General features: G+C 37.2%; 1 long non-coding RNA gene across 1 annotated transcript in view; it reads left to right on the top strand.

Annotated features, from left to right (window-relative positions):
- Positions 1-22,511, top strand: part of LOC114899752 — a 253,117-nt gene that overhangs the window by 115,671 nt on the left and 114,935 nt on the right. Inside the window, exon 2 of the long non-coding RNA XR_003794642.1 lies at positions 10,821-10,889. This is a non-coding gene — a long non-coding RNA (uncharacterized LOC114899752). The remainder of the gene's footprint in view (positions 1-10,820; positions 10,890-22,511) is intronic.

The following is a 22,511-nucleotide window of genomic DNA, read 5'->3' as shown; positions in this document are numbered from 1 at the left end:
GGAATTGACTAGTAGTGGCCAGTATAACAAAGAAACTACACTAAGCCTAACCACAACCTGACAGAATGAAAAGTGACTCCAGAGCTGCCACTCACCACAAATCCCCATGAAACATGCCAGGAACCCAGCTGAAAGCAGTAGAGAGGCTGCTTCTCAAGGGCCACAAATGTGGCCCCCAGAGAGGCTTCTGGTCCTATTCAAATTCAAAGTTGCAAAGTCGGGGAGGGCTGGAAACTGGAGACCAAGAATTAGCAGCCTTGTGATCACTTTAAGGGTTATGATGGAACTGATTTAAAATGCAAAACCGCATCCCATGGTAAACACAGAGGCAAAGTGGAAGCCGAGAAGAAATGGGGTTTCATTTGGTGATTTTCAGCTTTAGGAATGATATTGGGATGGGAAGAAAAACACTATTTTTCCAGAACTGAGATTGCCTTTTTTTTTTTTTTTTTAGGATAAGTGAATGTGGACTGATATATTACTTCTTTGGGCTTCAGTGCTAATAAGGCATACTTCCCACAGAATCTGACAGAAAGGATGAATACCTTGCGTTGTTAATGGTTAATTTGTAGTGGCATGTGTATTTCTTGAATGTCCATGAAGTTTTCTAATTCATCAGCACACAATTGGGCTTTTTTCCTCTCTTAACACAGAATGAAATGCCGAGACGGCAAGAGGTTCAGGACTGTTGTAATATTCTCTCAGCCAGTGTATTTACTACCCAAAAGTTATTGCTAATTTCTTTTCTACCTCAGGAACAAAATTGGTCTTCAGCAAATAATTTAATACTGACCACACTCGAAGATGTTTATTACTGTTGAATCTGTCATAGATTGCATCAAGCCACAGAGATGCTAATCTATCTCATGTATTTTAAACTCCTCTGGGAAACATATATTTGGGCTTACTACTGAGTGAACATGACTGTTAGGATTATAGAGACCATACATGGTAAAGAAGAGCAGCATCGCTTTTCTGACGGGAAAGTAAACAATAGGGTGATTGTCGGTTTACACATTGGCTTACAGCAGCCCTACTGCTGACGAGCTGTATGTAAAAATCAAGATCAGTAAGCAGTCTTGATGTTTTCTTCTTGGAGTTGGATGTTGTCAAGGATTCAGATGAGCCACCCCAGTGAGTATGCAGGAAACAAAACAGGATATTCTTGTTTGAGGACTGCTTTCTGTAATTATGTTGATTTTTTATGCAGCACTTGAACTTCTAAAAACTCAAGGATGCATAAGAAGTACTCCAGAGGAGAATAAATGATTGGGATTTTGTCTGAAGTGAAATGTTAGCATGTGTTCTTAACAAAATTAACTTGTTTGTATTTGTGAGTGGGTCTATGAATCAAGTATACTTAGACCGTGACTGTTTTGTCCCCTCACCTCACCCTCCCACCCCCATTTTCAAACAGGAAGTCAAGTTGTCTTTGGAACATCATATTTCCTGCTTGGAAAAGGCACTGGATTGTGTCATAGTCTGACAGGAAAGTTTCAAGAGTACCAGGAGTTTCCCCTGGAACACTTGAGGGGGGGAACATTTGCAGCAGCATCTATAAAGTTCTTTCCTTTGAGCTATTAAGAGCTGTTCTATTGTTGTGTATACAAAGTCTTCAGAATGGAAACAGCTAAACTAAACTGTAAATACCCTAAGGAAAAACGTCTTTGGAAACTTGTAGTGTGGACTTGCTTGGCACATTGTACTTTTATCTGTCCTTCCTTGCTGAGGAAGGAACATCTGGCTCAGCGACTAGCTGGTTAATGCTATCGTGCTACAGACATCCGTTTATTCCTTTCCCATCCAAATATCAGTTCTGTGTATTGGACAAGGGATGTGACATATTTGTATGCCAAGAAATTTGATTTGGTGACCATTATTTGCCCTTTAATTTAACCAAATTACCTCATGCTCCTTTTCTTTAATCAAAATACCATGCAATTTCTTATTTTTACTTGAATAATTCTCATAATTTTACAACACAATGAAAGGATTATAGATTAGCACAAGGTCAATCTTCTCCATATCCTCCTTATATTTTCTTAAGATTCCAATCCACAAAAGGTCATAGACGACATAATACTTCTGGGGCAAAGGACACCACAAAGTTCCTTTGCACAAGCACACCAGCTGGGCAATCATATTCCAATGGCAGTGTGCCCTGAGTTTTAACCACTGTGGTTCAGTGGAGAAAATGAAATGTCAACTAATGGGCAACTACCAAATTTCATCGGGGTACCCTGGGAATGCAGATCTCAGTCTAAGGGTAGGGCTGTGAAGGGTAGAATTTTAAATGGTGCTTGGGGGTCAGTCTGCCTGGGTTTGAATTCAGATTCTACCATTTGGCCCAAAAATTGCTTAACACTTCTTTCCCTTGGTTACTCTTCTATAAAAGGAAGATTATAATTGTTCCAATTATTCATTGCTGCATAACAAAGCACCCCAAAACTCGGTAGTTCAAAACAACTATTTATTATTATATCTCACTTTTCCATGGATGGACTAGGCTCCATTAGGTGGTTCTCACTTGGGGATTGTCATCCTGGTGCAATCAGATAGCAACTGGAGTCATTTGAAGGATTCAGGGGCTGTTTCATTCCCATGCTGATCGCAGGCTGGGAACTCTCATGGGTCTCAATTTACACCTGACCTCTCCTTGCGGCTTGGGCTTTGTCACAGCATGGAAGCCTTAGTCTGACTTCTTACATGGCAGAGCAGGGCTCTGAGAGAACAAGGCAGAAGTTGCCAGTCAACTTAAAAGCTAGGCTCAGACCCAGGATATTGTCTCTTCTGCCTCTTTCTATTCATCAAGCAAGTCACTAAGGCCAGATCAGATTCAAAGGGAGAGGACTTCAAGTCCACCTCTCAGTTCGAGGAATAGTTAATAATTTGCTTCCATCTCCAATCCACCACAAATACAATATCTACCAATTAATTGTGAGAATTAAATGAATTAGAGTTTTGTGAGTATTAAATGAATTAATCCACGTAATGTGCTTAGACCAGTGTCTGACAGTTTTCAATAAAAGTTAGTTATTATTATTTTCTAAGTCCTATCCCATTTTATTTTTCTTCATTGCATATATCATTATTTGACCTTACTTGTAATTATGTTTGCATGTATGTGCTTATTTTCTCTCTCTCCCATCCAAGTATAAACTTCAAAACCATAGGGACTTCATGTTTTTTCAGGGCCTAGAAAAATGTCTGGTATATAATGAAGGTACCATAAATATTTGTTGAGTGAAAGAATGAAAAGTGAATGAACGCCTAGTGGATATACAATTGGAGGAAACAAACATTTAAGGTGTTTGGTTGTGACAAACGGGAGTTCACTTGGGGCTGGGGAAGGATTATGAGCAGAGTTTGACATTCTGATTTAGTTTTAAAAATTGAGATCAATATCATCTCTTATCTGTAGCAGTTTTTAACTAAAACTGTCCTAGGAAGTACAAAATACACAAACAAGGACAACTTTGGCTCTAGAATAGCTGTCCACAATTGGCACAATTAGAAAACTGCATTTTTCCATCCGCAGGCCTTAGAACCTGAGAGCTCTGGCTCTAACTCCCCACTCTGCTGTTTGCTTGCTGCCTGACATGAAAAGTTTTTTAACTTCTCTGAGTTGTAAAATCAGGCATACCTCATGGGATTTCTGTGAAAATTATATATAGCTGACAAAGCGTTTCAACAAAAAGACTAGGTATAATTGAGAAAAAGTTACCAATCCCCCAAAATAATAATGATACAGAAACTTTATTGACATGAATTTTGTTATACTTTATACTAGAGTGGATAGCTTTGCGATTTTTATTTTTCAAAAACACTTCTTATGTTTCAAGCACATTAAAAATATTAAAATAATATGAAGTTCACTTTCTACTAACTCAACATTCAAACTGTGAGCATATTGATCCATAAATTGACCTTTCTACTCCACCAGTATTGGGCACAGGAACTGAAACAGAATATTGAATAAGTTTTAACAACCATGTTAAAAATAAGTGTTTACATTTATCAAGAGAAATTGTGACATCAAAGGAAGTAAACATCATGTCCAAAGAACCACTTCCTAGAATTCAAGGGGAATTTCCCCAGCTCCAACCCCCTCCTTGAGGATACCCAAAAGTGAATTACTTAATCAACAGTTGATGATTGCTGAGAGTTCAACAAATTCAGAGCACTCAGAACTTTGGGGAATTTTAAAGAAAAAACATTTCACCTTGTTTTATAGAGCTCTTAGTATTTCAAAATAAATTTATTGACCAAGATGAATTATGATAAACATACGAATTTACTTCCTCAAAACAGATATTTGTATGTGTAATCAATTCAAGATGGGCAGTTTATAGGTACACACACATATACTTACACACACACATACTTATATAAATTCATACTGGGTAAATTGGACAGAAATTTTGTCTGTTTTCTTGTTTAGGAGTTGTCAAATATTTCTTACATTGAAAGACTGCTCTAGGACATGTGGAAGATGAAAGCTAGAGAAAAGAATGATGCAATAGAGAATCATATGTCTTTAAAAGGAAAATATTCAGCACTAATGTTGTATATTGCTGGCAGCTAGACAGTACAGCATATATTCTGTTCTCCAAGCAACAAAGCACCAGAATGGGCACATGGCAGACACAGCTCGGGGCTCCAGCGTGAAGGAGAATGTATTTGTGGAAGTCACAGAGTATAGCATAGTAAAACTAAATTCATTTGTCTTTGGGCTGGGGAGGACATATGAATACCAGACTCACTAACAGGTTTGATGTCAGACAGTGGCAACATTAAAGTTACATGTATTTAATGTATCTGACAAATAATAGGTGTTTAGTAAATATTAGTGTTGTTTCCTTCTTTCTTTTGAACTGTGTTTCCTTACATTTTTGTCTATTACCATAATGTCTGAACTGTTACTAAGAGTATAGCCACTTGTGCTGGGATCATCTCATGGCTCTTTGTTCTCAAGTAAACAAACCTAATCTGATTAAGAATTAACCAATGGTAGGTGATTGGCTCTGTCAAGAACCAGCATGGGGAAAGCAGAAGCCAGTTGAAATAAATATAAATTAAATTCATCGGAGCATTTCCATCACTCCATATTTAGTTTCTTCATGATCGGTATATTACAAAGAGCTTATCTGCTCTGTGGACCGCACTTAATGTAAAAGGGGGAAACCCTTTGTGCTTCCTATCAGAATATGATTTGATCAGATTATATAAAGCTTCATATAGACAGATATTGACATTCATGTCAGTTATTTTTATGATTCAGATGTGCTGATAAAAGTAATTCTTTTTCTCCTTTCACATCTTATCCCTTCCAAAGAATGTCTATAATTTCACTCCTTAAAATAGTAAATCCAAATGGTAAGAATTCTCCATGAAAGGATCATAAACATTTACCTGTTACTTCTATATTTGTAGAAGTAGGAGTGATAACTAATGCCTAGAGATTGGATCATAATGTGTTCAATTTATCCAACCAAACCAAAGCCCTTTATGGGAATTTCAATGTCCAGTCTATTATTTAACCTCATGAATGAAAATACCATGTTGCCTCACTTTAAAAAATTCATTGCAAGGGTTAAGAACAGATGAGACGGGTATCTGCAGTCTCCTGGAATCACAAATGTCCAAACAAGAGAACTAATTTTTCTCTACTGTTTTTACAAAAAAAGAAAAACTTTTTTTCACACTAGGCAAACAGCAACTGGTTTAGTCTCATAAATTTACATATCATAAGTAGTGTCAGTATTCAGGCAGATTAGATTAACAGGCCTTGTGCTAACATCCAAGGAAAAAAAAGGAAAATATACCCAAAGTCATCTGGTTAATTGGAGGAGGTGGGGAGAGATGAGGTTGCTTCCATTAAGTTCTTTTGGAACAGTTGCAAGATCCACAAAATCTGTTTTTAGCTCCGTCATTCATCCTGTTGAATGTGTGATGTGTTTTCAATTTAATGATAATTGCCCTTTCCATCTCTTTGATAATTGCCCTCTCTATTATCATTTATGGAGATTCAAATTATAAATCAAGAGAAGACAGTCAGAAAAATATTATGATTGTCCCTTCTGAGGCCAGAGCAACTCAAGTAACACTGCCAAAGTCTGAGAGCTTTTCATCTACATGTTTCTGAACATTTTATTTTAGGGCCCAATGGTTTTCCTAAAGAGGGGGCTGCACGACAATAACAGGACTGAATGGTAATAGATACAGAGACTGTAAGTTTAGCTTCAGTTTAACAGTTATAAATTTGAATTTGAAATCAGAAACTTCCTCTCCTAACTATTTGGAAGCAAAGGTGAGGGGTCAGCCAGAAATGTTTGCTATTTGTCACCAGGTGTCCCCTTGAAGGATATTGCACAGCCCTGCCTCCCAGGAGCTAAACTCTCCCTCTACTCTTGGCCTGTTTGGGAAAAAAAAAAAAAAATTATTTTCACTGGATATGCACAATGATCCACACAATGAGATAAGTGCAAAGACATAAGTGAGCTTTTATCTAAGATGCCGGGAATCATCTCCCAAAACAAAAGCAGGAAAATAAAAAAAATATACCAAGAAATGGCTCAAATGGCTCTTCGAGGTGGTAACTGTGGTGTGCTGGCATCAGCTTGTACCTGGTCAGGAGATCTTATTATTAAATTTTCAGGTATTTGGCAAGCTGTTTGTCTCCCCAGAAAGCCACTATTAATAATTAATTGTATAAATTTTGAATTAAATACATTATATTAAAAACAAAGGTAATAAATGCACAGAACTCATCACTTCCTAATTATTGTAGTACATTGTATTATTTTTTTGTGTTCTTGAGGATATTTTGGTCTATTGTCTCTGAATGTTTAGAAATACCATAAAATGGTATGATATGGAGCATTCCTCCCCAACTCTGCTTCCATAACTTGCTGTTAGTAGTTGGAAATCGGCAATGGTATTTATACCATTTACATCAGAAAATGCTGCAAATCATCAATTTTCCCCAGAGAGCTGGTTGATAAACATTTTGCAGCCCAGTCTGGACAGTGATATAGTTTTGAGAGAGGAAGAACCTTGGGACTGGGATGAGTTGGATTTCTTTTTGGCTCAGTCAACTAGTAGCTGTGATACTGGGCAGTTTACTTGAACTCTCTGTGCCTTAATTTATCTCTCTCCTGCTTAATACCTTTCAATATCTTCCCATTACTCTTAGGATAAAGTTCAAAATCTTTAAGGCCTCTTTTTTCTTATCTTTGCCCTGAATTTCTTTACTCCTGGAATCCTGTAAGTTCCTCCTGCTGAAGCGCCCTTGAATTTGGAGTGCCTTCCTTTTCCTTCTTTGTGCTGCTAACTCCTACCCCAGATTTAGGTCTCAGTTTAAATGTCCCTTTCTCAAGGTAGACTTCCCTGAGAGCAACCCCCATACCTCGCATAAAATAGGTTAGGACCCCTTGCTGTAGACTCCCACTGAATTCTGTAACTTTCCTTCCAATCACTTGTCAAAAGTGTAACAACATTATTTTGCATGTAGTCATTTGTTTAGTACCAAAACCCCCTTTCACCTGCATGTTGCTATCATTCTCAAGTTTGGCCCTATGCCTATAGATGTCCTCTTTGCTAACCTAACCACTTAAATTTAATCGGTAGGGTTTCTGTTTTAATAAGAGCAACCCTCTTTTCAAAATCACTCATTCTACCTGAGAGGTGCTACAGGACAGTGTTTAAGGAAGGGGACTCTGAGACTAAGCTCTCTAGATTTGAATCTTTACCACCTATGAGCTGTGTGCCCTTACCAACCTCTCTCTAATTCCGTTCTTTATGAAGTAGGGTTAATAACAAAATCTACTTCCTAGGGGTTGTGAAAATGAAGTAAGTTACCCGCTGCAAAGTGCTTAGAACAGTGTTGATCACAAAGTCATCAGTATTTAACTGTTTGATATTATTCCTACTTGCTTTAACTCTAGCTACAGTTCCCCTAATTCTGTCACTTCCCTAGATGCCCACTTCTATGGAGACTCGCCTCCTCCCTTACCTTTGATGATTATAGACAATCCCACAGCTTTAATTATCTCATCCATTGGAAGGACACCCAAATCTCTAGCTCTAGTATCTCCCCTAATTTTTAATGTTACATTTCCAGCTACTTACTCTCATCTCCGTGAGAGTTTTTTTGTTTTGTTTTGTTTTGTTTTTTTTGCGCTACGCAGGCCTCTCACTGTTGGGGCCCCTCCCGTTGCAGAGCACAGGCTCCGGACGCATAGGCCCAGCGGCCATGGCTCACGGGCCCAGCCGCTCCACGGCATGTGGGATCCTCCCGGACCGAGGCACCAACCCCCGTTCCCCTGCGTCGTCAGGCGGACTCTCAACCACTGCACCACCAGGGAAGCCCTCTGACCTTTCATTTCTTAATACTGATACTGTTACCCACCCTATCCAGTCAGGGCCAACAAGAGTCCTCCTGCCTGGTGTCGCTCCTGCCAATAGACCAAGACTGAGTTCGGTTTGGAAGCAAAGAAAGCTTTAGCTTTGATCAAAAATTGGAGAGGCGCGAATTTACTGCTCTAGATACACACTCTTTCTAACAGGCCGTGGGCCGGGCTGCTGTATACGGGTCTATCCTCGGGAGGGGGCGGAGCTCTGGCAGGACGGGCGGGGCAGGCGGAGCTGTGTTTCTCAGGCTCCAGAGGGCAGGGTCAGGCGCAGCGTCTCTGCGCACGGCCTGCCGCCGCCATCTTCAGTTACAGTGTTGTGCTTGGCGCTTCTGCGGGAGGACCGCTGAGCTGCGCACTGCAGTTCTGCTCTGGGAACTCTAATCCGACGTGTTTGGTGCAAGGCCTCTGTGCAAGGCCCCCTACAGGCAAGTGAAACTAGACTAAGCCCAAAGGAGAGGTTAGACCTTATCAAGAAGATCCCATCATATTTTTCCCGGGGACCCCAGTGAGCTTTGCTGGTGACAATACCACCACTGCATAAGGAATGAGTTACTCGAACATCTGACTTGTTTATTTAGATGCTATTATTTTGAACTTGGAAATTTCACCAGAGAAACTGACTTCAAAATTTGAAGATATTCCTCTAAGAGTAACTCTCTTCAAAGAGGAGAGGAATTTTTATTCAACAGTAAGAAAAAGTATTCAAAGGTGACTATCAAGTCACATTCTGATAAGGCATTCTCGAACTTTAGCAAAAATGACTTCTTTTGTACATTTGACTACACTTGGTTAATGCTGACCTTATTAGGTTTATTCACAAAGTTAATGTGTATGTTCTGTTTGTAAAAGACACATACAGGAACTCATTTGTATTTCTATAACATCTAAATTGTCATATTTGATGTTCATTGAAACTTTTACCATGTACCTGAACTCTCAAGAAAATATTGAAAATTCCTCAAACCCTGCATTTTCAAATATAAATGTCTGTCAGAAAAGTAGAGATCTCATTATTAGTCCAATAGCTATGTTCATTACTACAAATATTAACAGTTACTCAGTTACCTTTGTCCTCTTAAGATGGCATAGTTTGATAGCCAATGTTAATCCATCCTAAGAAATTTTTTTTTATTACAGATGAAAATATCCGTCTTTCACAGAATTTCACAAAATCAAATGTCCACCATTTCTATGTTAATCTCATGTCTATTAGTTAACCAGGAATTTTAAAAATTGGCAAGACAAACCCTTAAGCATTACAAAGGTTAGATGGTCTGGATTCCTCCCATCGCACATCTGATGCCTAGCTAAGTGTAGTATCGGGGGTAAAAAAAAAAAAGTTGGGAGGCCCATTTATAGCTGGAGTTTGCAGAAGCTAAGAGAACCAGACAATAACTGCTGGGGGAAAAGATCCTATTACCAACTGAAAAAAAAAAAAAAGTTTCTTCCCTGTCCACCATGGTAAGCAGGTGCTTATTTTGCTTTAGGAAATGTATAATGTTTCTTTTGAACCATTAATCACTGGCAACTGATACTAAAGTAAAACAGGTAAACCTTTCCTTATGCTTTTGGAAAAGAATATTGACAACTGAAAAACAGGCAGTGGTTCTCCCAGACCATTAAAGCAAGTAAAAATTTGTATAATCTGTGTATTTTAAATATATAGCCAGTTCAGATCTGAGAGATATAATTACCTCAAGACAGAAGAAGAAAGAAAATCCTCTGAGCCTTTTTTTTTTTTTTTGCCATTTTATTTTTAACATTAAAAATGTTTCTTGAGTTCACAATAGTATTAACTTTACAAACTCCTCATATTCTGGTATATTTGTCGAAGAGGAAACCACGCACTATCCCTTCCCCTGGGAAAAGACTTGCTTTCTGATGTGCCATCACATCTGCGTTGAACAGAGGAACACATGCTTAGCTTCTAAGGGTCAGAGTTTGGCCTTCTCCCTCCTATCACTAGAGCAGAAAGAAAGCGGGTTCCGAAGTGATGTGGCAGCTTTGCAGTGGCGGTCCTGTACTTTTAAAGTAAGCAGGTGGTATCAATGGGCTGTCTAATGACTAACAAGATAAGAGTGCAATTGATCTTTTTATTAACCCGTTTCCCCAGGTGGGTGGCAGGCTGCTACTCTCTCCTGGGTTCAGTTACACTGTTCAGTTCCAGGAATCATTTTAGACTCTTTAACTTTTTTGTCTAAACTGATATTTAAAGCACAGGGGCACAGACACTGATATTCTGTGTTATCTAAATTCTATCTTCTCTGAACCTCCAAACTGGTAAATGTCTTTATAATTTGAATCCGACTCAAAACAGTATTTAACACACATGTGGATCCTCTTCAATCCTACTGACGTTCTTTTCATGCTGAATTTGAACCGTGAATTTGTTTGTCTTCCTTCTAGGTCACAGACCACTTACTCTGAACCTCACAACTAGTTCTGAAGAGTATGGAGCCTACATAGATTCATAAGGTAAATGATTAATTTCAAAATAAGACATAATGGATTTAATTGTAGTGTGAATTCCAGCATTGTGTAAATGTGTTATCCTTTATTACTCTGTGGTGAGTTTCTAAGTTATGATCCTGTGTAATCTTTTAGTAGAGGGTAGACTCATAATCCTGGGGAGTGCTGAGGGATGAATACAGTACATCTGTGAGTTCCCTCTCTTCAGAGGCAGGCTATTTGTTGTATATTGCTTAAGGCTGGCTACCTACCTCAATTTCATACAACAGTATCCTTATGATTTTAGGAGACTCCTACCCTGGAGTATGCCAGGACATCACAAGTCACATAGTCAACTGGAGAGCAATTAGATCTGTCATTTTCATAAATGAAACTTGAAATTATTAGGATGCATTCCTCTATAGAAGTAGGAAGATGTACAAAACATCCCATGAAGGCTGTTTCTACCATAGGTGGTGTCAGATGAGGATGTGTGGGATAGAAGGATTTATAGAGGATGGCCTCATATTTCTGTTTCTATGAATCACAACCATCATTTGCTTTGCTGCTTGTTAAATAATTGTATGTACCTAGAAGCTATCGATTCTATACTAAGGTAGACTCAAGAGGATCTTTGTTATCATCTATAGCAGAATGACTAAAAAGCTAGGCTTTAGATCAAACCTAAACTCAAATTGTGGTTCTGCCATTTATTAGCTATGACACTGTGGTCTTCAATTTTCTCATCTACAAAGTGGGAAAAATAACAGTATTCACTCCCAAAAGCTATGGCATAGTATAAACAAATGAGTTGATGTAAAGCACTTAAAATATTGCGTGACACCTACTAAACACTAGGTTTACTGATTAACTAAAATGCTTTTATTCTACCTCCTTATTTTATTTGTTTCAGTTTCTCAATTTTCCTTTAGTCCAGGAACTCAGTGGTTATGGGAATTATTAAGGGAACCAAACTCCCAATTCCCTTTTAGCAGCCCTTCTCCTAAAGGAGATATATTATACCTTTCATGTAAATGCCAGGAAGGAGAATAATTGGCGTCCCATTGCTCTTTGAATGGCTCCCTGGCCAGCCCTAGGTGGTGTGACGTGAAAGTGACCTGACAGCGGGGCGCCTGCCAGCTCAGTGCACCGTGTAGTGGGAGAATCAATTAGAAGGTTCATCGCCATTTCAGAAACATGCAAACATCAATTGGCATAGAGTTTCAGGAAGCAGAATAAAAAGGAACCTACAAAACAAAAAGCCTTTCAAGGGAATGGAGACACCATTCTTCCAAATCACTGATGATTATGATCACCATTAGAGCTTAATGAGCCTACATATGGCTAATGACTTCATCTCTCCAGTAGATTTGCCAATAGTCCGTTTCCACTCGCATCCATCCTTCTAAGAAGCATAACCATAGTGCTTGTTGGTCAGAACAAGTCACTGGATTTCCCCCTCCTCCATTACCAAAAGCAATTTCTCAAATCTACCATCCCCTTCTTTCCTTTCATGACCAAAAGTAACAGATTAGAGAAAAGAAAACACCACCAGTGCATGGTTTATAGAACCCTCAAAAACCTGGGTTCAATCCAAAAGTGGCCCTTAACTGCTGTCTGACCTAGTTTTCTCACCTCCAAAATGTAATTGATCACTATCCTATTTCCAAAGATAACTTTAAAGATAAAAATATATAGGGATATGGTTTATTTTACTTAATTTAGTTATTTGTTACTAATATTATCATTGATTATGGCTATATTTTTACTTTAATAACCCAAATGAAGAAAATGCTATTATAAGGTTTAAGCAAGCTATCTGCTGAACCATTTAGAGACTATTAATTTTAATAAGAAGACCTAAACTGAAGTTAGAATTTTGCTTTAATTAACCACACTATTACAATGTTTAGTCAACAGTGATACTTAGTGTTAAAGTCATTTAAAGAGGCAAAATTTGGCAAAGTTGACATAGTGATGTGTCTTCTAAAGCATAGGTATTAACAGTAGATTATTTATTGGAAGAGAAAATTTTTCATAAAAACAATAGACACTAGGGGGTGCCCTTCTAGTTGCTACATGGGATATTGCCCGATTCATGAATTGCCTAATAAAGCTAATTAGATCTTCAAATTTAAAAATAAATAAAATAGATACAAGTCCCCATAATGATTCTTACTCAAATTTCAGTGCATTTCTTTCATGTTCCTGTTTTCAAAATATATCTAGTAAATATAGTAGATCTTAATATAATCCTGAATAATATCATAATTATAATATTGAAAGTAAGACAAGTAATAGTTGGAAGGGATAATATTAGCTATTAAGACAGTTGCTTCAGTGTAATAGTTTAGAAATTTTAAATTGTTTTATGTTAAAATATTCCAGTATAATTTTTCTGGGGTCTCTATGCTATAAATAAACTTGATTGCTATGGTAATGTAAGAAACATGAATGGATAATGTCTGTAACCAGCATTTCAGGAAAGTATCATTGTTAAAAACACATCACTGGTATCCCAGTTTTGAGTTCTAGCCCCAAATCTGCATCTGAATGTTCTGAGTGAGGTTGATCAATTAACATGTATCTGAGTAAAATTTTTGATATATAATTTGAAGAAATAAATAAAGGAGACTCAAAAATAAAGGCTGATTTTTAGGAAAAACTTTCAAGTAACAAAAATATTTAGCAAATCTTAACATGCATCAAATCTACATTCTGCTGTCAGTCTTTTCATACACCTACCTGCCTACTCTACCCCACTGATCCCATCATTTCAAGAATGAAAATTTAATTTAAAATGGAACCTTTTCACGTTCACTGGAAAGTTTAAAATCACAGAAAAATATACGCTAAATTTACTTTTTAGTCTCACCAACTAGATGTTTGGAGAACTTTTTTTTTTCTTTTTTTAATAAATTTATTTATTTATTTATTGGCTGTGTTGAGTCTTCGTTTCTGTGCGAGGGCTTTCTCTAGTTGCGGCGAGCGGGGGCCACTCTTCATCGTGGTACGCGGGCCTCTCACTGTCATGGCCTCTCGTTGCAGAGCACAGGCTCCAGACGCGCAGGCTTAGTAGTTGTGGCTCACGGGCCCAGTTGCTCCGCGGCATGTGGGATCTTCCCAGGCCAGGGCTGGAACCCGTGTCCTCTTCATTGGCAAGCAGATTCTCAACCACTGCACCTCCAGGGAAGCCCTTGGAAAACTTTAAAAAAAAAATCATTTAACTTATTTTATTGGGGGTCTATAATATGTCCAAAACTGTTCACAACGAAGTATAAAGAGGGTGTAAAGTATGGCCCCTACTCTCTGAAGTTTATTTATAGAGGTAAAATCAACACATACAAAATAAATATTAACATCAGAAAAAAAAGTACATGCATGTACTCATCTCAGTATTATAAATTATGAATTTTGTAGAAGATATGATGGAAGAGGTGGGATCCAAGATAGGGTTTTAATAATGAATACAGCTTGGATATGTAGTGCTTCTCTGGGCTAAATAACCAGTGGTCCTATATTTATATTATCTAGGGTCTATGTAATAAGCTGTTTGACCACTAAAAGCAAAGCCAAGGAGGAGTTTATGGGACTGGTTAACTCACCATGAAAGCTGGGTAACTGCCAGCAAACAAGTCTTTCACTCTTCTATGCCCAGTGAAAGTGCAAATAGACCTACCACAAAAATCCCAAGCTTAGCTGGAATATGAGGCTCTCCCCTCAGATTGCAGCAGTGAAGATTCCAGAATGGATGGAAAGAATTCATCTCCCTCAGGGAGAACTACAGCTATTGTAGCTAAGTTCAAGCCTTTAAGACCCAAATGTTGGTCATGGGTATAAAGCTTACTGAGTAATCCCATCTATCTGAAATAGAAATCCAGCGTCTCTGAGGTTCATCAACTGCTTTCTTTGGGTTTCTGACCAGCCCCAACGTGAAAGAGAAAGCTAGTATCATTGACCTGGACAGAGAAAGATTTGAGAATGTAAAAGATGAGTCTATTTCATATCTAGTTCTGTAAACTAACCATTTGCTATCTAAGCAAAAAATGAGATAATTCTCGTATTAATAATCCAAAGCTTGACTCATTCAAAGAAAACTAAAATTAGATCTTGTTCTTGTAACTCTTAAGTTGCATTGTGCTGGGAAAGTAAACCATGAGCAAGCTGAAGACAATGCTAATCATAGCTGCCATTTATTCAGAGTTTGTTGTATGCCTGGCACTTTATGCTTTAACTTACATATATTTCATTTAATCCTCACAAAATTTTTTTTAGGAAAATGTATTGTTCCCAGTTTAAAGTCAAAGAAATAAGGCTCAAGGCTTCCCTGGTGATGCAGTGGTTAAGAATCTGCCTGCCAATGCAGGGTACACGGGTTCAAGCCCTGGTCCGGGAAGATCTCACATGCCACAGAGCAACTAAGCCCATGCGCCACAACTACTGAGCCTGTGCTCTAGAGCCCACGAGCCACAACTACTGAGCCTGCGTGCCACAACTACAGAAGCCCGCACACCTAGAGCCCGTGCTTCTCAACAAAAGAAGCCACCACAAGGGGAAGCCCGCGTACTGCAATGAAGAGTAGCCCCCACTCACCGCAACTAGAGAAAGCCCACGTGCAGCAATGAAGACCCAACGCAGCCAAAAGTAAATAAATAAATTCTTAAAAGAAGGAAATAAGGCTCAAAATTTTAATTTGATCAAATTTAACAAGTAACAAGTGACAGGGCCAGGATTTGAACTGTTGACTTTCTGAAGCCAAAGGCCATGCTCTTTCCATTAGGTACATCACCTTTCAGACAGTGCTGCCTCCCTGACTAATGATGGTTTTCTTATATACTCAGGTATACCAGGAAGATGACTGAGTTGACAGTTTTATTGCATGTATGTACATTAACATCAGCCAATACTTATTATTTAGTCCCATGAAGTCAATGAGTGTTTTGCAAGCAGATGGGCTACAGATTCAGAAAAATCAATGAATATTTCACTAAGCAAGAGAATTATGAAGAGTAAAAGCATTAAATGTGCTTTTTCTTGGAAGTAAAGGAAAAGTATAGTGTTAATAAAACAGACCCAATGCTAATGACTTAGAGCCCCGCCCCCCAAAGTAGAAATCATTCTGACTCTAAGGTTCATTTTACTCATTCCATAAACTTATTTCCCAACAGAGTTTCTTAATTTTGATGTCAAAAATACAGAATTTTGTCATTGCTCTTACTTTCAGATTTAAGGCCAGTTTACTTCCTAATCTCTTATTTATTATTCACTTTCATATAAGGCTCACTTTGCCTTGTTTTCACATTCATCATGTTCTCACACACTCTAAGAGACTGTTCTCACTGTCTGGAAGACCTTCCATTCATCTTACCTTTTCTTCCTCATGTCAATCAAATCTTCACTGTTTTCAGCTTCTAGGATCCGTAGTTCTGATTTTGCCCAAAGCTTTTCCAGTTAACTAGGTATAAAACATCTTTCTGTGTGAATCATCATTCCTCTATAGCCAAAGGCATTACCAGTGGTAAAATGTATGCTTCTGTATATAATAATAGTAATTTTAACTGTCAGATTATACTTTTCATTGATCTGTTTTTTTCTGGTTAAAGTAGAAATGCTATTGTAGAAAATTTATAAATATCAAAACATGCAAAGAAGAAAAAAAAGTAATTGTTTATGCCAACACCCTGAGAAAAGCATTGTTAACATTTTGTTATATTTCTTTCTATTCTTTTTTTAAACATATTGAGTTTTGTTATAACTTAAACTCTCCCTGCCTTACTATATTTTTATCCTGCTTTGTTTCTCCTGAAACCAGACCCACCACTAAGATTTGGATTCACCCAATTCCCTTGATTCATAGGAGTCAGCTAGCCGGTAGGAAGGTTGACCATTAAGAGGTCTGGTGAAGCATTGACTCATCAAAGTTTAGAAGTATTCCTATTTCTGGGCTTGTTTGCAAAGATAAATCTCCATAATGGTCTGATGTGCAACTCCTGGGTAATTGTTCTCTTGGCTTCCATCTTGTGTTAATTTCCTATTAATTAAAACCACTCTTTCATTTCATAGAAGCTAGAAAAATACATTAATACTAGATTATGTAAGACATGGCATTATAAAATAATACATCTGTCTTCTTGATTTCTAAATTAAATTATAGATTTTAAAACCTATTTGTGTTCACTTGGTATTATAAATGCCCTCTGTGGGTTTTCTCCCCTTTGTAAGAGCCCATCTTAACTGTATGGAAGGTGGAATTTTCTTGTTCAGCTTGCCCTTTTTTAGATATCGACCCTTTTTATCCCCCCAGTTTATTTAATCCCCACCAGTTTTTATCTGGTAAACATACATTGTCCGAAACCTTAACTTTCTCCATATGATTTACCTGCCCAATTCTGGGGTCAGCTTTTTATCATTTAGCCCATTAGGAAGGATTTGCTCTTAGATAATTGCTATACATCTCATTTCTTTCACCTTTTAAGAATAATGTTTGATTATTTCCTACAGGTTTAGACACTTACCCAGTTTAAATTTGTTCGCTAACCAAACTTTTAAAGACACTAACCAACTGTTCCCCCCAAAACTGTAAAACGTGATCTCACAGGAGGAACAGCTTCACAGTCTTGCTAAACACCCTTCTCACAGTTTCCCTGATACAAAATGTATCCCCAGCACTGAGCACATAGCATACCATCATTAGCTATTTGTAAATGAATCAATAATATCTTTTAAGACATCAAAACCTATTCCCCAAGCAAACAGGACTACTGACTTATGAGGACTAAAGGTTTTCATAGCTTGGATGAGATGCAAAAACCTTTTCTTCCACAAAAAAATATGTTTCCTCAAATGCTATCTATGAACCTCTTGCCTATGAGAATAGCATCTCTCAAATTTTTTTTTTCATACTACTTAAAAGAGACTATCCAAGGTAACCCCTGAGTCTAGAACTATTGGAAAACTGCTAAGTATATTCATGCATCTGTAGTGTAGATTTTACAGATAAAGATAAAGGAGATGAAATATCAGCACCATTGAGGATGAGCCTGAGAACTGAACAGCTGTGAGTGTTGAGGTTCCCCAGGCAATGAGGGTTCAAGAGGACAATTGTGAGGTGTCAGGACAATCAAGACACCGCAATATTTTAAACTGCAGACACTGCATCAGGGCAGATACTGCCAGCTAGAGGTCTGTGTTTTATTGAAGTCTAAACTAATTCCCCTTGTTTTATGCTACTGAATGGTTCATTTGCTTTGGGAGCCTGGGGGATAAAGTAGAGGGAAACAAATTAAGTCGAAACTGCAAAGACTTGTTAAAACTACACAAGGTGTGTGTAGCTCTCTTGTTGTTATGTGATATGTTGGGAGAAAAAAAATCTCTGGGAATTCCACCCTGACTGACTTCATAACAACTCACAGGTGATTAAGTCAACCTTTGAAACATGTAATGAAAACACCGAGAAAACCAAACTTAGTATTCAATAAAATAAACTAATCATTGTTTCATTTTCTAAAAAAAATGTGTTGGCACCAGGATGAGAAGTAGATGAAAAAAATTCCAAGAAAAACAAAGACATCTATCTCTAAATCAGTAAGTTTACTGATTAATGAAGAGCCAGACTTTGCCATTAAGGACTTGATGTGAAGTGATTATGAGCATGTCCCTCCAAAACAGCTTCCACTTAAGAGTTCCAAGGAGAGACTCATATATGTGCCTAGAGAAAGTAGGAAATAGAAACATTTATGACTTTTGCACCACCCAGCATATACAAAAACACACCCTCATCTAATCCCTGACTATAAAACTTTATTTATGTAGTTGTAAATTGGGAAATCTCAGGCATAAAACTCGATATCTAATAAATATACAGTGGTGTAGCCGACTGACGACTGTAGCAAGCCTGCTTATTTTTGCTTTTTCTGGCAGTGAATGATATGGGATCATAGGGAATCCATATCTCTAAAGCCAAAGTATAGCTCCTAGTCATTTGTGGCATCATTAGCAATATTGTGATATCCCTTAAGGACAAAATACATAAATGTTCTCCTGTCACTTACAATTGGGTCAAGGAGAAAACCAAAATGAACTTGCAAAGTCATGCACCAGCTCAATTTTGGAAGGAAAAAAAATCTTCCTTTGAAGGAAATGAAATCAATCCCCAGTTCAAATTAAATTTGGACTATTCTGTGAAGCTGCAATACACAGCTCCAATAACAATCAGTACTTAACAGACTTAAGGTGCAGGCAAATAATATTTCATTTAAAAGAAATTGAATGAGGATTACTGACAGGGAAAGTTTTGATGATACTTTGTCATTAAAGTTAAATCATGCTATTATTTGCTCAGTTGTGAACATCTCTATCTTCACTCTCCATTTTTTCTCTTTTACTTTTTTTTTTCAAATGCACTAGAAACCCTTTGCATAGTTGGACTTGTGTCTTCATCTTATTAAAACCCTGTCATGCAAATGTATCATAAGTGTAGACTGAAGACTTCTGTCTCATGCAAAATTTAGCTTAAATTCTACCAGCATGAAACACTTTGTTATGCACAAAACTTCTGTTTGGTTTGCTGACATTCTTAGTTGGCTCTCATGGTGATTCATTATCTTGTGATATAGATTTCCAGGTATCATCTTTGTATTGATTTTTATATCTTTAATAACCACTCCACAGAAGATGGCTCCACTGGTGTCATTGATCGCATCAAAAATTCAAGGCTTACAGAAATACTAGAGGGCTAATTGGTAGCAGAACATTTAAGACTTGTTCTTAATGCAGTCTTAATCTTCTACAGTAAACCTACCTGAAGGTATCCTCTTTGAGTCTACAAGGGGAAGTTTAGTGCTTCGTTGAAAAACACCTGGTGAGAGTATGCAAAAACATCGCAATAAATGGACTACAAACTTGAAAATGCCGCTTAACAAACATTCATAAAGTAAGAGCAAAGCTTTCATCTGGGACCTCCATCTCTGGAATGCTCCTTGCTTTCCTTTTCTATCACTTTTGGTCCCACCAAGCCAGGTTTGCTTAATATGTTTTAGAACCAAAACTGGGGGGGGGGAAAAAGGCCCCATAATTTTAAAGCATGTACCACCCTAGGATTTGATGATTTCTTAGTTTAACAATAGAAGGGATTCCTCTGCAGAAACTCAGAGTGAACATCTTGTTTGTATAAATAACATTAAACAACAAATTGAGGACTGCTGGTGTAGGACCAGCAAGTCTGGAGGTCCAGTACATGATCAGGTATATCACACTGTAATTTCCTTCCTTCCAGAACCCCATTCACAGAACATCCAGATCTGTTTTAGGTAATCAGAAACCTAACCAAAAAGGAGAAGCAGTCACTTTCTCCAAAGCTTAAGAATAATTTAATTATAAAGTTGAAACTTGGACTTCATCCTTTTCCAAAACTTATTTGAAGCTACTCTGGGCCAGTCACTGTATCAAAGCACAGATGAGTATAACCTGGTACCTGCCCTAGAGAACCTTACTTGCAGAAGCCTACACATGGAAGGTGGAAAGTAGATAACTAACTAGAAGGCAGGATGTACAAGGATGTGGGCTCTGTTTTTGTTGTTGTTGTTGTTTTGGGGTTTTCCTGTTTTTCTTTTTTTTATTTTTTGGCCACACCACGTGACATGTGGGATTCTAGTTCCCTGATCAGGGATCAAACCCATGCCCCCTGCAGTGGAAGCATGGAGTCTTAACCACTGGACCACCGAGGGAAGTCCCAGAATGTGGGCTTTGGAATTGGCCAGACCTGAATTCTATTCTATCTTCAACACTGTGCTGTGTGACACTTGGTAGATTTCTGCCTCTCTGAAAAATGGCAACAGTTAAAAGTTTTTTCCTTATAAGAATAAAATGTGGCAGTTCATGCAATGCTGAGTATTGGGCATATTATCCATGTACCCCAAAGGTGTGTTACCTATTAGAAGATGATAAAGGAGGAAGCCATGTATTTTTGTTTTTTTTTCCCCTCCCTGTAGTATTTGAAAAAGTCATTTAAGAGAAAGTGGAAAAGGGAGAACAATTTTTAAAAAATTTTTATGTATCCTAGCTTTTTGGTAAATTATTTTTAACAAAGACCTAAACATACATGCTAGTTCAGCATTTTAGATATAGCATCAAACACTAAAGGGAATTTGGAATTTTTAAGACACTTGGAATTAAAATGAAGACTTTAGAAAGAATGTAAAGACAAAGGGATGAATCAAGGATGGAGGCCATAGTGAGATAAAGGTCATGGTGAGTTTTTGATGTTTAGCATTTAGGTACTTGAATCTTTGGATTCAAATAATTTTAAAATTATCAGAAATTACAGATGCAAATTTCAAAGTTTCTCATTTAAAAAAAATGAGGTGTAATAATCTCATAAACAAAGCAATAAATATGTAAGGATCTGTGCAATTAAGTATCAATGCACTGTTAGAATTTATTGCTGAGATTATCTTCAAAGTGTTACATTTACAATACGTATGGATTTAAAATAATTTACCTAGAATATGATATTTAAAGAAACAGCAAATGCTTATACAAATTATTTTTTTCTATTCATCATTATTCTTGTTGCATATTTAGTTGCTTCACAGAACTTAGTCATGTATCTGGCCCATAATTACCCATTTATTGATGAAATTCAGTTTGTAGTGTTATTGCATCCTCTTTCCTAAACAGGTTACAGCTTTAAAACTAGGAGAGCAAAACATTTTCAAGTGGCTTCATCACAGATGTTTTTATTCCATTGCTGTGTATCTGCCTTTCGAGTTGCCCTCCCACTAAGTATGTGATTTTACATTTTCTCAAAGGATCCACCGTCCCACTTCCAGGCCTCTTCCTTTTGCCTTTTATTTTCATTCTCCTTTGTTTTCTTCCTCATCTTTCCCTCTTTGCTATCTTTGGCCTTTTTTCTAAGTTTCTACAGCTTTTTCTCCACTTCACTCCCCTGTCTCTTCTCCCTTCCTTTCTTCCTCTTTCCCTAATTATGCTATTACCTATACTGAAACGCAGCACACAGAATTGTAAGTCTGATTCAGATTTTATTTACCCTTTGGATATTTTAAATAGCAACCAAAGGAGTCACCCAATGTAGTGCTAAATTCATTTTCCAACTGTTAAAAGAAAAACTTATGGCATGAAAGAGAACAAAAATTCTACCAAATTCAGATGCCACAAATTGTAGTAAGGATAATTTTCCAAGTGCTGAGACATTTTTTTTTTCTTAACCTTTACTTTTTTTTTTTTTCCCTGCTAACAAACTATTAAAGGTCTCTGTAGTCCTCAATATAGAAAAAAATACTTTTCCTCAATAGTCAGTTAGTATGGAACAAGAACGTTAATTCCATTTTCTATTTTTAAAATGTTAAAATAATGCTAAAAAAAAAAGGTCTCTACTCTTAATGCACTAGAAGAAAAGTTAGACATTCAATACTAACTAGCTATTATTTCTGAAAATGTTTCTTTCCTTTTTTTTATTTTTATTTTTTTTTTATTTTTTTTCTTTCCTTTTTTTTTTAATAGTATTATCTATCCTTTACCACTGTCAGGGAATTAAGTTTTAACTTATTAACATAATATATATGATAACTAACAATCAAAGGATTGGAATATAGTAAAATGCCACTAATAAAAATATATTTTAATTTTTTT

The sequence above is a fragment of the Monodon monoceros genome, unplaced genomic scaffold (genome assembly GCF_005190385.1).
Source record: "Monodon monoceros isolate NGI ecotype Baffin Bay Population unplaced genomic scaffold, NGI_Narwhal_1 Super_Scaffold_18, whole genome shotgun sequence".
Taxonomy (NCBI): domain Eukaryota; kingdom Metazoa; phylum Chordata; class Mammalia; order Artiodactyla; family Monodontidae; genus Monodon; species Monodon monoceros.
The sequence above is the reverse complement of the archived record's forward strand: the minus strand, read 5'-3'. Positions and strand labels throughout refer to the sequence as shown.